Genomic DNA, 16,000 nt, shown 5'->3' on the forward strand with positions numbered 1-16,000 from the left:
GTTAATGTTATGCATTTTCTTTAGTATTCCACACTTGTGCCTAGGCCTGTTCAGGATCTGACCGGCATCGATGAAACCGGCCGACGCCGAACCGATCCAACCGCTTCCAAGCCTCACTGTAGGTGTCCGGTGCAGTGACCGGTAGTGATATGGGCAAACCGAAGACGACCGGTGCGGTGAGCAATGGCTATTTTGCACTTCGACGAGAAACCGCACCGCACCGGTATATATACACACACACACTATGATTTAAAATATATGTATCAATGTAAACTATAAAGAGAAGAAAATTGAAATCAGACATGAAAGATAAAGAAGCAAGGTAGAAGAAGACTAAGAAAACGACGCTGTGTGAGTTTAGGTTTTTTTTTTTTTTTTTTTTAAATATTTAAATATATATATAATCTGGCACTAAAATGACGTCGTTTTAGAAACTGATATTAAATTTTAATACCAGCTCCAAAACAACGTCGTTTTATAATCGATTAAAAAGAAAAAAAACTATTGTAAGCCACTAACAACGACATTTTAATTTTAAACCCTAGGATTATTTACCCATCCCCTTTCTTTCTCTCCCTCACTCTCTCGTCAGTCTCGCTCTCCCAGATTCCCAGTCCCAACAACAAAATCTTCACATCTGCTCTCTCTCTCGCCTTGTCTTCCGTCAATTTCTAGTGATGTTCTGACTTCAAAGTTCAGATGCTTCTCCATGCAAATGCAATGCTTTTCTACCAGGTTGGTTTGTGTGATTTATTTTCAATGGTGTTTGTTTGATCTTTTATGGGTTTGGTTTAGTTTTTTTTTTTTTTGGGTTTTTTTATTTTTTATTGAAATGGTTTAGGTTTGGGAAAAGATTGTGAATTTGTTTGTAGTTAGTTGTTTGTAGTTTTCTTTCATTTTTTTGTTTATAGAATATTTGGGTTTTTTTTTTTAATGAGCATGATGTGGTTTGGGGTTGTTAATTGCATTGTGTTTGGTACCTGAGAAAATGAGAAATTAACCGAACTAACCGCACCGAACCGATATCTTACACCACACCTTATGTAGACCGGTTTCCAACACTCCACAGGTGAAGTCTGGTCAAGGATGGGGGAAAACCGCCCCTGTAGGTGCGGTGCAAAAAAGCCCCCCAAAACCGGCCGCACCGCACCGTGTACAGCCCTACTTGTGCCCTTGTTGGATTTTGTATCCTTGATGCAACTACCTTTGTGTTTTTGTATCAGTTGTGTGTTGGACATGCAAATGATATTTTGCATTAAGCCTATTTTCTTGCATGTTCGGATATTCATTCCTTGTGTGAATGATCATTGTGATCACTATTTATAGTGATTGTGTTAGGCTCTAAATGTTTAGAACAATTGGCAAATCGTGAACACAAACTTGTCTAGATATAGATCTTAGAGTCTATAGGTTTTATTAGACAATGCTCAAGGTGACTCAAGTCAAGATTCAAGAACATACAAGCTACAGAAAGAAGATTTCATAATCTGTCTGGCTCGACCAATAGAAAGACAGGCTCGACCGATCGAAAGTCGTATCTGCAGAATTTTAATTAAGCCCAAATAGCAGTTCAAGCCCATTTAGGATTAGGGTTTCTAATCTACTTCTCCCAGTATATAAAGGAAACCCTAAGCACGTTTTTATGAGACTTTTCAGAAAGAAAAAAGTGTGCCTCTTTTGTATTTAGGGTTTTCTTCCTAAAAATCTCTCTTATGTCTTCTACCGGTGCTATTCCTTGAAGAATCTCAAGATCCGGTATTGTAGAAGTTGCTGCCTTCTCTTGTCATCAAAGGTGTTGATAATGTAAACCTTCAAGTGTGGTATTGGAGTCACAAACAGGAGAGTTTGTGTTACTAAACCTTTGAGTGGGATCTCAAAGTCACAAACGGGGGTTTTTGTGTTTTGCAAAGGCCAAAGAAAGAAGGAGTTCGTGGATTCGGAGCTTGCATGTGGTCATGTCAGTAAGTTCTACTGGTTGGTAGTAATATGAAGTCGAGCGTGGGGGCTTGTAAGTCTTATTGTACGAATTTCGATTCTTTCTAGTGGATTTGCTTTTTACCTTGAGGATAGCTAGGTTAAATCCTCCCCAGGTTTTTTACCAGTTTGGTTTTCCTGGGTGATCATATCATTGTCTTATTTATTTTCCGCTGCTATGTATGATATGATTGTTTGATTGTGATAACCTAGACTTGTTTAATTGGACTAAGTAACAACTTGGCTAATTACCTAGGTTAAATCAATTGTTTTAAGGGGTTTAAAAACTAACAGATTGTTCATGTTTGGTCAAGCCAAGCTTTATTGCTATAGTTGTTATTGCTTGATCGCATTGTGCTTATTCCATATATATTTCAAGATTTCTGCTTACAATGATCATCTTGTGTTATAATTTTCAAGAAAACTTGTCTGTTTGGTTGAAAAGCTTTGCAGTTTCTAGAATTAGGTGTGAGTGAGTTTTGGTAACTATTCCCACTCACATTTTAAGTCTAGAGTATGTTTTATGGTTTTATCACAGAATAGCCAAATGGGGAGATTGTATGGTTGAATTTATTCAATCAAGTGTTGGCTTTATTCCATGCCAAATTTGCTTGTATTTTGGCAATTAGATACGCTGTATTTAGGTGGGAATAATGTAAGGGTTGTGTGTGAGAGAGTGTGAATAAATTCAAGTTGTGTACATTCAAGAGGAGTCTTGCAACTGGATCTCGCAACTAACTCGTGACTGGCAAGTTGCCAAAGTGGCACACGTGTGAAGCATGCAGAGAACTAAAGGGTCACGACAGCTGGAGTACTATAGGACAAAATGTACAGTTTGGCCAGATAGTTAGCTGGCGACTCAAACTCACGACTCATTCCACTCATGAGACTAAGTTGCCAAAATGCCCTATTTGGATGAAAACTGACTTTTCACATTCCTCACATACTCTACTATAAATGCACTTATACCACGAAATGTAAAGAGCTTCCAGAGAGAATTTTGAGAGAGAAACCCTGGAGAAAAACAAGATCGACTCATCCACAATCTTTGTCATTTGATTCTCTAAATTCCTCTACTCTCACCCTCTCCATTGACATATCCTTGAGAGGTAAATTTGCCAAATCCTTATCTCACTATACCCATATCAGTGAGGAGGTATTTTGGTGCTTGGGAAGAAGTTCGGAGATGACCAATTCTTTTAGTTGATGCAATGGGCTTATTGCGGGATCTGGGAAGCTAAAAAAGACAAGGTTAGGCGTAACCTTATTGGACCAAGAAGCATGGAGGGCTTAGGTGCATTAGGTAGATTAGGCATGGAGAGTCTTATGCTATTCATGTATCCCAATTTTATTCTTTAGTGGATCGTTTGACCACTTGGAGGGCGGCGAAGAGGTTTTTTACGGAAGTTCTTCGGTTTCCTCTTCGATAACACGTGCCGGTGTTATCTTTGTATTTGCATCTCTCTTCCCTTACTTCTTATCTTTAATTGCTGTTGTGTTTGTCATTAATTATGGTATAGAGTGTTTTACCTATTTGGTTATAGCTTATATTCATCATTCCGCACATATATTGTTTGTGTATAAGCTTTTGTTGGTATTGTTAAAATTGGGGGTCTAAACATTCATTAGTGTTTTACACACTAATTGAATTGTCAAATGTGATAGAAATAATCAAAATAAAATAAAGTGGTTGCCTGAAAATATTTCTAAGGAATTTTATACCATCAATTGACTATTAAGTTGGTATTCAATATGAAGTGCTAGCAATATGTGCACTCATACCCCAAAAAAGACTAGTCAAGTTACAATTAAGGCTTATTGCAATTACTTATAAACTCAAAATCCACGAAAACACCCGAGGTGGGACTTAACACACCCACACAATACATAAGCAAACATTCAAATCCAATCAAATTCACACAATTTGAAGTATCACAATCTCTCCCACTTAAATTTCAGACATCCTCGTTAGAGCCCATGTTGTTCTGCATAGCCACTAAGTCACATGGCATTACCAAGTTTGCTTTGATACCATTTGCAATGGCTTGGGGAAAGCTCTAGCCACATTTGCAATTATCACCCAAAAGGACTAGTCAAGTTACAACTAGGACTCAACACATGCTAGCACAACACACACTCAAATATTCCAATCATATCAAGTCCACACAATTTGGGATATCACATAATCTGTTTTTTATGTTTTGATATTAAATAGGTATACAATGATTTTTAAGCTTATTAGATTGCTCATATGCCCTAGGATTATTTTGAAAAGATTTTTGAAAACGAAATTAAAAACAAATTTCTGGCTTAGTGACTCCTAGAGAGAGGTTTTGAAGACTTAAAAACATCCTCATGTGTTGGTGAGAGAGATTAGAGACAAGAAAGAGAGTTTTGAAAGCACGGAGGGATAAAGACACTCTCTCTAGGAGTGATTTTGATTGGAGGTATAAGGTAGATATTTAAATGAGTAAATTAAAGTTTCGGGAGCTCTTTAGAGGGTTCTAAAGCTTCCTAGATGTTTGGAAGGCATCCCCACCAAAGATTGAAGCATTTGAGACCTAAATATGGAAGTTTAGGGTTGCATGGGTGTGAGAGACGGGGAGATTGCCACTAAAAAAAGAGAGAGATTTTTTAGTGCTTTTTAAGGCACCTCTCTTTTTGGGTAAGTGGTGTGAGTCACCACTTATTTTATATACAAAAATAATAATAAGAAAAACTAAATACAAAATGACTGAATAGCATCCTTTCATAGATTGAATAAAAAATTACATGGCTTTGGGTCTTAGTTACAATCTACCAAAAATACATGGCTTCTTGTCCTAGTTACATTCTACCCAAAATAAAATAAAAGACAAGGCATAGATCTACTTATCCAAAGACTTAAATTCGGAGGCTAGGTTACGGAATGGGAAGATATTAGGCACTTAGGCACCCATTCCACCTAAACAGAGTCTAATCTTCTAGACTCTTGTGACCTATATACCCTTTTATACATGCTATGAATGATATGTTGAGCATGTAAAACAAGAATTAAATCACACTAGCTTATCTATGAATGAATCCTCTTTGTTTTTTTTTTTTTTTTTCCTTTAAAAAAATTAGATATGTTTTGATGATTAAAAAATTTTGATTTTGACTTATATAAACAAATTAGATCTGTTTTTGTATGTGTAAAAAAAAAAAAGAAAAAAAAAAGGTTTTTGGAGAGAAAATTCAGATATGTTTTTGTGATTAAAAGAAATTGATTTTGGTTTGTAAAAAAATCAGATTTTTTTTTAAGAATCTAAAAAAATGGTTTTTAATAACAGAAAAATTAGATCTGTTTTTTATATGTTCAAAAAATATGGAAAAGATTTTTTTGAAGAGAATTTCACTCATAACATAAATTTATACTACATGAATTAAACAAAACAAACAACCATAAACACAATCATGCATAATCTTTTTCTTCGTTTCAAAATTTGCATATGTTTAAAAAATCAGATTTTATCTATGAAAGATACAAATCAGTTTTTGATTGGAGAAAAATTGAGATCAGCATCTAATGAAGATGCAGATCTGTTTTTGATTATGAAAAATCCAGATTTACATCTAAGAAAGATGCAAATCTGTTTTTTTATTAAGAAAGATGTAGAACCTATTTTTTGATTAAGAAAAATTTAGTTCTACATCTAAGAAAGATGCATATCTATTTTTGATTTTAAGAAAAAGAATTGGTTATATGCAGATAATTAAAATTAAGAAAAAGATTGTAACAATTATATATAAGAAATTCAAGATCATGCTTTAAACAAAACAACAGTTAATAAATCATGTTATGGATAAAAAAAAAAAAAAACTCATCATCATAAGAGAAAAACATAAAGGAAAGAAAAGGGTGATTGTAATCAACCTCTTGCATGGAGCACTTCTTGTTCTTGAGAGGATATTTTAGGGTTCAAAGAAATCTATTCAATTATCTTTGAAACCTAAAACCCTAATTTCAACAGCAAATATTAGAGAGGGGATCTGTAAATATGAGCAATTTTAGACCCTAAAAGTGTGTGCCTCTCAGAGTGTCCAAAAGGTCTCCTAAATTATGAGATCCATCTCTATTTATAGAGGTGGGAAAACTCTAAAAAATAGGCATGGACAATTAAAATGAGAATCCAAATGCATCCTTTTGCGAAAAGGTCGAAAATGGTATGCCTAATCATCACCCAAAGGGGGCCAAAGCCCAAAAGGGGGTCACTCGGCACTTTTAAAGTGTCATTTGGCACTCCAAAAGTGCCGAATGGTGCTGAACGTTCTTTCATGTTCAGGTGTGTTTTAGGGTTTTTTGATCCGGTCCTTGTACCTAGACGTGTTTTCATCCTTAGTCTATGATTTTTTTTTTTTTTTTATCTCTTTTTTGGATAATTCAGGCTTTTGTAGAAATAATTATCTTGTAGATAAATACTCTAAAATAAATCTTGATAAAGTTCAGATTGTCCATAATTTTATTGTTATCCAATCATCCGTTTTATTCCTATGCAAGCAATCCTATTTTAGACACTAATTATCAACCAATCACAGAATTATATAATTAATTTGAATTGTTTAACCAATCAGAATTAATTTAAATTAATCATGTGTGGTCGACTCTATCTAGACACAATGCATGCTGACCATACAAACTTGATCAGGCAATATCTTTCGATCAGATGGTCTGATTTGGAAATTGAACACACTATTGCAACCGTTAGAATCTCAAGATCATTTTTATTATATGCAATGAGCAAATTAATGCATGTAATGCCATATTAAATTGATGCATGTAATGTGATCATGATTTTTGGGGTACATGAATGATTATTCCAGTTATTTTCCTTGATTAAATCATGGGTGCAAAATTGAGTGTCTATAGAATGCCCCTCATTGACAAAGCTTGGAAAGCGAATGTCAATGTAAAACAAAGACACTGATTTTAGCAACCATGATTTAATTGAGGTTAAATTTTCAAAGATTTCCTAGACTTTGGACTTAAAACTTTGGAACATAAAACTAGTGCCTTATCTTTTGATAAAAATAAAAATATTTGACTTAGATGATAGTTGATGACTCTAAAAATGACTCTTGACAAGTGGGGTGACCAAGAGTCTTTTCAATCCTGATCTTGAATATGGAGTTGTCTATGACCAAAAGGCTTCTCAACCTCGATCTTGATGAAAGGCAACCAAAGGGATTCTCAACCTTGGAACTTGAAGAAAGGCGATCAAAGGGCTTTTCAACCTTGAAGCTGGAGCTAGAATATTGATCAAAGGACTTCTCTACCTGAATCTTGATGAAAGGCAACCAAAGGGCTTCTCAACCTTGAAACTTGAAGTGAGGCGATCAAAGGGCTTCTTAACCTTGAAATCGAAGTTGAAATGTTGATCAAAGGACTTCTCTACTTCAATCTTGATGAAAGGCAACCAAAGGGCTTCTCAACCTTGAAACTTGAAGAAAGGCAATCAAAGGGCTTCTCAACTTTGAATCCAAAGCTGGAATATTGATCAAAGGACTTCTTTACCTCAATCTTGATGAAAGGCAACCAAAGGGCTTCTCAACCTTGGAACTCGAAGAAAGGAAATCAAAGGGCTTCACAACCTCGATACCAGAGCTAGAATGTTGATCAAAGGACTTCTCTACTTCAATCTTGAAGAAAGGCAACCAAAGGGCTTCTTAACCTTAGAACTTGAAGAAAGTCAATCAAAGGGCTTCTCAACCTTGAAACCAGAGCTAGAATGTTGATCAAAGGACTTCTTTACCTCAATCTTGATGAAAGGCAACCAAAGGGCTTCTCAACCTTGGAACTTAAAGATTGGCAATCAAAGGGCTTCTCAACCTTAGAACTTGAAGAAAGGCAACCAAAGGGATTCTCAACCTTGGAACTTGAAGAAAGGCGATCAAAGGGCTTTTCAACCTTGAAGCTGGAGCTAGAATATTGATCAAAGGACTTCTCTACCTGAATCTTGATGAAAGGCAACCAAAGGGCTTCTCAACCTTGAAACTTGAAGTGAGGCGATCAAAGGGCTTCTTAACCTTGAAATCAAAGTTGAAATGTTGATCAAAGGACTTCTCTACTTCAATCTTGATGAAAGGCAACCAAAGGGCTTCTCAACCTTGAAACTTGAAGAAAGGCAATCAAAGGGCTTCTCAACTTTGAATCCAAAGCTGGAATATTGATCAAAGGACTTCTTTACCTCAATCTTGATGAAAGGCAACCAAAGGGCTTCTCAACCTTGGAACTCGAAGAAAGGAAATAAAAGGGCTTCACAACCTCGATACCAGAGCTAGAATGTTGATCAAAGGACTTCTCTACTTCAATCTTGAAGAAAGGCAACCAAAGGGCTTCTTAACCTTAGAACTTGAAGAAAGTCAATCAAAGGGCTTCTCAACCTTGAAACCAGAGCTAGAATGTTGATAAAAGGACTTCTTTACCTCAATCTTGATGAAAGGCAACCAAAGGGCTTCTCAACCTTGGAACTTAAAGAATGGCAATCAAAGGGCTTCTCAACCTTAGAACTTGAAGAAAGGCAATCAAAGGGCTTCTTAACCTTGAAACTGGAGCTAGAATGTTGATCAAAGTGCTTCTCTACCTCAATCTTGATGAAAGGTAACCAAAGGGCTTCTCAACCTTGGAACTTGAAGAAAGGTGATCAAAGGGCTTCGCAACCTTGAAACCAGAGCAGAAAATTTGATCAAAGGGCTTCTCAACCTCAATCTTGACGAAAGGCAACCAAAAGGCTTCTCAACCTTGGAACTTGAAGAAAGGCGATCAAAGGGCTCCTCAACCTTGAAACTGGAACTGACCAAAGGGCTTCTCTACCTCAATCTTGAAGAAAGGCAACCAAAGGGCTTCTCAACCTTGGAACTTGAAGAAAGGCAATCAAGGGCTTCTCAACCTTGAAACTGGAGTTGGAACGTCGATCAAAGGGCTTCTAACCTCGATTTGGACTATTAAAATGTCGATCAAAGGCAACCAAAGGGCTTCTTTGAAAACCTTGGAACTTGAAGAAAGGCAATCATAGGGCTTCTCAACCTTGAAACTGGAGTTGGAACGTCGATCAAAGGGCTTCTAACCTCGATTTGGACTATTAAAATGTCGATCAAAGGACCTCTCTACTTCGATTTGAAATTTTGATACTTTGAAACTTTGAGATTTCGACTTGAAATTTGGAACTTCAAATCTAAAATTTTGAGATTTTGGATTTTGAAAATTAAGGCTTGAAATTTTGATCATGAAATCTGAGGTTTGATTTTTTTTTTTTTTTGAAATTTTGAAAACTGAAGGTTTTGAAATTGAATTCTTAATCTTTGAAACTTGAGATCTTGAAAGATTTGAAACTTGAAATTTTGAAAAATTGAAACTTGGGATTTTGAAAATTTGTCACTTGAAATTTTAAGCACGAAATCTGAGGTTTGAAATATGTGCAATTTGAAAATTTGAAAACTGAAAGTTTTGAAATTGAATTCTGAAATTTTGAAACTTGAGATCTTGATAGATTTGAAACTTGAAATTTTGAAAAATAGAAACTTGGGATTTTGAAAATTTGTGACTTAAAATTTTAACCGTGAAATTTGAAGTTTGAAATTTGTGCAATTTGAAATTTTGAAAACTGAATGTTTTGAAATTGAATTCTAAAATTTTGAAACTTGAGATCTTGAAAGATTTGAAACTTGAAATTTTCAAAAATTGAAACTTGGGATTTTGAAAATTTGATACTTAAAATTTTAAGCATGAAATTTGAGGTTTGAAATTTGTGCAATTTGAAATTTTGAAATTGGAGATTTGAAAACTCACAACTCAAAATCTAGAGATTTTGAAATTTGAGACTTGAGATTTGAAACTTGAAATTTGGAGACTTGAGACTTCGAAACTTTGCAACTTGAAATTTTGAAACTTGAAACTTGAAATTTGGAATTTGAGATTTTTTGCAACTTGAAATTTTGAAACTTGAAATTTAGAGTTTGGAATTTGCAATTTGAAATTTGAAAATTTGGAATTGAAAATTTGGGATTTGGGATTTGAAAATTTTGGAATTCGAAAATTTGGATTGAAAATTTGGAATTGAAAGTTTGGACCTAAAAAATTTGGGGTTTGAAAACTTGGAGTTTGAAAATTTGGATTTGGAAATTTGGGATGTGAAAATTTGGACGTGAAGAGTTGAGAATTTGAGATTTGGAATTGAAAATTTGATGTTGAGACATTGTCATTGTGTTGTTGTGTGGTCTTGTTGGAATTTGGGGCATAGTATGATTGATCATGTTGTAATGTTGGCTTTGGAGCATTTTTGAAATGTTGTATCTTTTGGTCATGGTGTAATCTGGACAATGTTGGTGGCTTATGGAATTTTGCCAATGTTGGTAATTTGTGATGTTGTTGGATGAGTTTTGGCTTGGATTTTGGGGGCATTGAAGTCATGAAATTGTGGCAATGTTGGTAATTTGTGATGTTGGATGAACTTTCGCTTGAATTTTGGGAGCCTTGAAATTGTGAAAAATTAGTTGTGTAGGCTTGGTTGAACAAAATCATGATGAATGTGGAAGATTTGTTGGCATGTGTAATTTATGGCAAAATTTTGTGGGTATGAGTGTGGAAAAATTTTGCAGGTACGGAAAATTTTTGTGGATGTGGAAGAAGTTTTATGAGTATGAAATTTTGGCTATGGAAAAATTTTGTTGGGCATGTGATGTTGGATCATGAAAAAAAAAAAATTGTGGTTATGATTTTGGATATGTAGGAATTTTGGTGGTTGTACATGGACATGGTCATGTGGGAATTTTTTAAATGGCATGGTTATGGGAAAAATTTCGTAGTTGTGTATGGACATGTCAAAATTTTTGGTTATGGTAAAATTTGGTGGGGCATTGATTTTTTTTTTTTTTTTTTTGTGGGACATTGACTTTTTTGAGTGCAGGGGAATTTTTTTGGACATGTGATTTTGGTCATGGGAACTTTTTTTTGAACATGTGATTTTGGTTATGGGAATTTTTTGATCATGTTGAAACTTTAAATGACACAAGTTTAGAATTCACCAAATGAGGTCTTGTAGCACCAATTTAAACTTATCTTGATTGGCTCTGATCGAGTTTGCACTTATGAGGCAGAGCCGAATGCCCCTAGTTTGGAAATGAATGCATGATTTTATTATTATTATTATTATTTTTTGAAATCTTGAAATCTTGGTTTTTTATGAAAAGATGATGATGGTGGTCTGCATTTTTGAAATTGAATAAGGCATGGCCGAATGCCCCTAGTTTGCAAATTGATGCATGACTTTTGAAAACCTTGACACTTGAGGAAAATATGATTTTTTTTTTTTTTTCAAAATGGATGAGGCATGGCCGAATGCCCTTTGTTTAGAAATGGATGTATGATTTTTGGGAAATCTTGATTTTTATGAAAAGATGATGATGATGATTTTTTCAAAATAGATGAGGCATGGTCGAATGCCCCTAGTTTAGAAATCAACGTGAATTTTGACAAATCTTATTGTGTAGGGACCTCAATAAAGAAAAATTTTAGTAAAACAATATCAAAATCACAAAATTGGGCAACATAAGGATTGTTGGGATGATCGGACAATGGGCTCTATTGGAGTGCCAATTGGCACATCTAAACTAAAGATTGATGGTGATTGTTGAGTAGATGAAAGACCCATGTCCACCTCCTGCAAAAGATTCTTTCCATGAGCTAGTTAGTAATCAATTATTATAAAAATGTTTTGGGCCAATGCCTTGCATGCACAGAAAATTGATGATATGCTTAATGCAAAACAGACGCTCCTAGCCTAAATTCACATAAAGATATGTTTTGATTTTGAGCCTTTGAATTGTTTTTTTTTTTTTTTTTTTTTTTTTTTTTTGGAGTGATTGTGACTAGGCCATTTGAAAAGGCTGCCTACGTGCCTCTCTCATAAAGGATCAAGTCTAGATGTAGTTCGAAAACAAAGTTTTGAAAAATCCCTTTGAAATTAAGTTTCTTTTTGGGTGATTGTGACCAGGCCTTTGAAAGGCTGCCTACATACCTCTCTCATAGAGGATCAGGTCTAGCCATAGTTCAGAACAAAGTTTTGAAAAATATTTTTTTGAAATGAAGTTTCTTTTTGGGTACTTGTGATCGGGCCTTTGAAAAGGTTGCCCACGTACCTCTCTCATAAAGGATCAGGTCCAGACGTAGTTCACAAAAATAGTTTTGAAGAATGAAGTTTTGAAAAATCTTTTGAAAAATGAATTTTTTGAAATGAGTCTTTTTTTCTCTATGAAAAAAATTTACTTAGAATGAGATTTTTTGAAATTTTATCTTTTTCAAACGAAAAAAGGTGACCCTTTTAACAACCTCTTTGACCAATCATAATGCTCAATTGTTAACTCGATCTCATTAGCTAGAAATGATTTGAAATCATTAAAAACATGTAATCAAATTTGCTTCTTCATTCTATTTTTTTTTTTTTTAGATTAAGTCTTCAAAGTCAATCAAAGGAATGACATGCTTGGAATCACATATATTGGGAGTAATCAGGAAAGGGAAAAATCCTAAGTTTGAAGATTTGAAAATATTTGGAAATTTGGAAATTTGTTCTCTTGAGAGTTATTTTCTATTGGGAGCAAGCAAAGTGAGTGTTTGGAGCTTAGAAAAAAAATTTCGGCCACTTAAGAATTTGTGAAATTTGTCTTTTAAAGATATCAGCCAATGGGGCTTGATAATCTTGAGCAATTTTCCTTCTTAATCCAAGAGAAAATATTATCATAGCTAAATGCATGCTTTCAATCAGCAGGACTTCAAGGAGGGCTTTATTTAAAGGTTGTAATGTAGGCCGAGTTCAGGTTATCGAAAGGAAGGATATAAAAGGCTCAAAAACCCTTATGATGTTTCCCCAAGTATGCAATACTTTAAATTCAAACATTGGAAGATTTTTCCACAACTTCCATCATTGACTCTTGTACTAAAATCCTTGTCATGTTCATCATCTTCTCATTGGTCTTCATTGATACCTTTCATTTGGTCTTGATCTTTTAGCTTGATAACTTCCTCTTTTTGGTCTTCTTAGCATCTTATCTCGTGGTCAAATTACTCACTCTCATTTTTATTTTTCTCATCATTTTTGAAAGATTTTTTTTTCTTTGTTTTTTGCCCTAATTTTTGCCTAGACCGCCCTCTCGGGTTTTTAGCGTAGCAGGCTCTCTCTTTTTTCTTAGCTCTAATTTTTGCCTAAACCGCCCTTTTGAGTTTTCAGCCTAGTGAGCCTTTTTTTTTTTTTTGGTTGATGAAATGTGTCTTATTTTTCCATTTCCTCATCTTCCTCAATTTGATTTGATTTTACTCTTAATGAGTCTTCATTTTTGCTTATCCTTCTCAACTTGAATGATCTTTCATGGAATCTCATGTCTCTTATATCTTTTGATTAATTAGTATGCTCTCACATCTTGATGAAAATTCTTGCATTCGCTTCTCTCTCTCTCTCTCTTTCTTTTTTTTTTTTTTTTTTTTTTTTTTTTTTTTTTTTTTTCATGTTGGAGTCTTTTCTATCTTGATGGCCTTCTCTTTTTGCTTATAGCTTGATGTTTTCTCAAAGCCTTATCTCTCCTTGGTGGATTTCCTTTCTTCTTAGCTTTGATGAACTCTCTTTTCTGAACTTGATGTCTAAACTTGATGAACTCTTAAATGTTTTTTTTTTTTTTGAATTGGTCTCATTGTCTTCATGGAAGACCTTACGAAGTGGTGCTAAAACCATAAGGTCAATAGTTCCTCATCTTGAGATTTAAGCATGCATACATAATTTTCCCACCCGAGATTTAAGTTTTTAGTGGGTTCATTGAAAAATAGGCTCACTGTTTAAAGGCTCAAGCTTGCTAGCAATAGATAATTATTTTGATAGGTGTCAAGAATAAAGTGGGTTATTGAAGGCGGTCTCCTATCCCTAGTGACGCTTTCTTGTAAGCACAACAACTTAAACTCTTTTAATAAATTATTCTTGGAATAAGGGTTCAAATGCTCCAACAATGGATTGAGTGTATGGGGTTTGAGAAATCTGGGTGAATGGATTTATTTCTTTGATTGCCTTTTAGGACCTTTTCTTATCATATTTTGAATGTTTTAGCAAAAGTTCTTACATGAATTTAATGAAGTCAAATCCTTCGTTGGAACAAATTGATTGGTAGAGCAAATAATCATCATGATTTGGAAGAAGCTTTGTCAAATGAATCTTCTTGTGTTCTCTTGAAAAGAAGGCTTTTGAAAAAAAATAAATAAATAAAAATTTTAGAGTCTTTGAAGGAACAAGAAAATAGTTTTTAGAATGCCCCTAGTGCAAAATATTTTTTGAAAATTAACTGAAATGACTTGAGGACCCAATGCCCCTAGTTGAAAAATCTTTTTTTTTTTTTAATTTTAAACTTTTTTTTTTCGAAAACTCTTTTTTTCTTTTTTGAAATCTTTTCTGACTCTTTTTTTTTTTTTTTAATTTAAATATGAATAACATGACAAACCAGATGCATTACACACAACATGGATTTTATTAAGTAAAAGACCAACTAGAAAGCAAATCCTATGTAAACAATAAAACCAAAGAGTAAATCTAAAAAAAAAAACTTATGAAATAAAATTCAAACAAAGTCAGGATTACTGGCTGATGAATGCGGAGTAATGACTTGTTGATCAAACAGATCTTGAATGGCATGCCTTAAGTTATAACATCTATCAGTTGTATGGCCTTTCCCTTGATGATATCTACAATTAGCATTAGGATTGTATCTTCTAGGCATGGGATGTGGTATTGGCTTAGGATCCAATGGCTTCAGTAATCCCTTAGCTTGTAGTTTCTCCAAGGCTTCACTCAAAGTCATGTGTAATTCCGAAAAATTTCTTCGATCCCTACAATTGCCAGTTGATGGTTTGACTGCATCGTTACTAATGTGGCAAGGCACTACCTCCTTGGGGATTAAGTGTATTGACATGTTCTTGTTGATTGGAGAGGATAGTTGGAAAGACAAATTGTTGAAATCCCTGGCTCTTTTATTTAGAAATTGGAGGTGTGGAATCGCTTCGGGTTCTGGTGAATTATCCTTGCACAAGGTAGCAAGCATAGATTGATTGGCTAAGCTAACTTGTAATGCAAAGTTGGCTATCTAGGAGATTTGGGCTAGCTCTTCATTTATCCTCTCTTGACCTTCTAGGATGGAGTTGAGAAAATCTTTAATTCTTTCTTAGCTCATTAGGGTTAAACCTTCCTTGGGCTTGATGGGCTTAAACTGTCTATCTCCAAATGTGAGGGTTTAAATTGTCTCCCCCATTGTAATGTGGGCAATTTTGTTGGGTCATTAGGATCGGTATCTTGGGGTTTGAAGTGTCTCATCCCATTTGTGGATGTTAGGTTACTTGGTTGGGATTTGAAGTATCTCCCCCCATTTGTGGATGTTGGGTTACTTGATTGGGGTTTGAAGTGTCTCCCCCCATTTGTAGTTATTGGGTTGCTTGATTGGGGTTTGAAATGTCTCCCCCCCATGTTGGTGCTTGGTAATTTGATTGGGGTTTGAAGTGTCTCCCACCATATGTTGGTGCTTAGTAATTTGACTGGTGTTTGAGGTGTCTTCCCCCATTTATGGATGTTAAGTGATTTGGTTGGGGTTTGAAGTATCTTGTAGGTCGAATATGGGATTGTGATGTTACAACAGTGGAGTGTCCTCTATGCTTACAGGCTTCTATACCGTGATGGGTTTGGAACTGGAGCTACTGTCTTAAGTGTCGGCCTTAGGTCCTCTTTGTAGCCTTCCTTCAAATCTTGACCAAATCTCTCTCTCTCTCTCTCTCTCTCTCTCTCTCTCTCTCTCTCTCTCTCTCTCTCTCTCTCTCTCTCTCTCTCTCTCTCTCTCTCTCTTTATAACAGGCTCACTTGGGTCAATTAAAGCTAGGTCACCATCTACATCAAACAACCAAGCAACACAAACAGACACAATCTGCAATGCAATTTTAATCGAGACCGACCTAAAGGTAAGTTCTAAGTCATTACATTGTAGGGTG

This window comes from Quercus lobata, chromosome 4 (genome assembly GCF_001633185.2).
Source record: "Quercus lobata isolate SW786 chromosome 4, ValleyOak3.0 Primary Assembly, whole genome shotgun sequence".
Classification (NCBI taxonomy): Eukaryota; Viridiplantae; Streptophyta; class Magnoliopsida; order Fagales; family Fagaceae; genus Quercus; species Quercus lobata.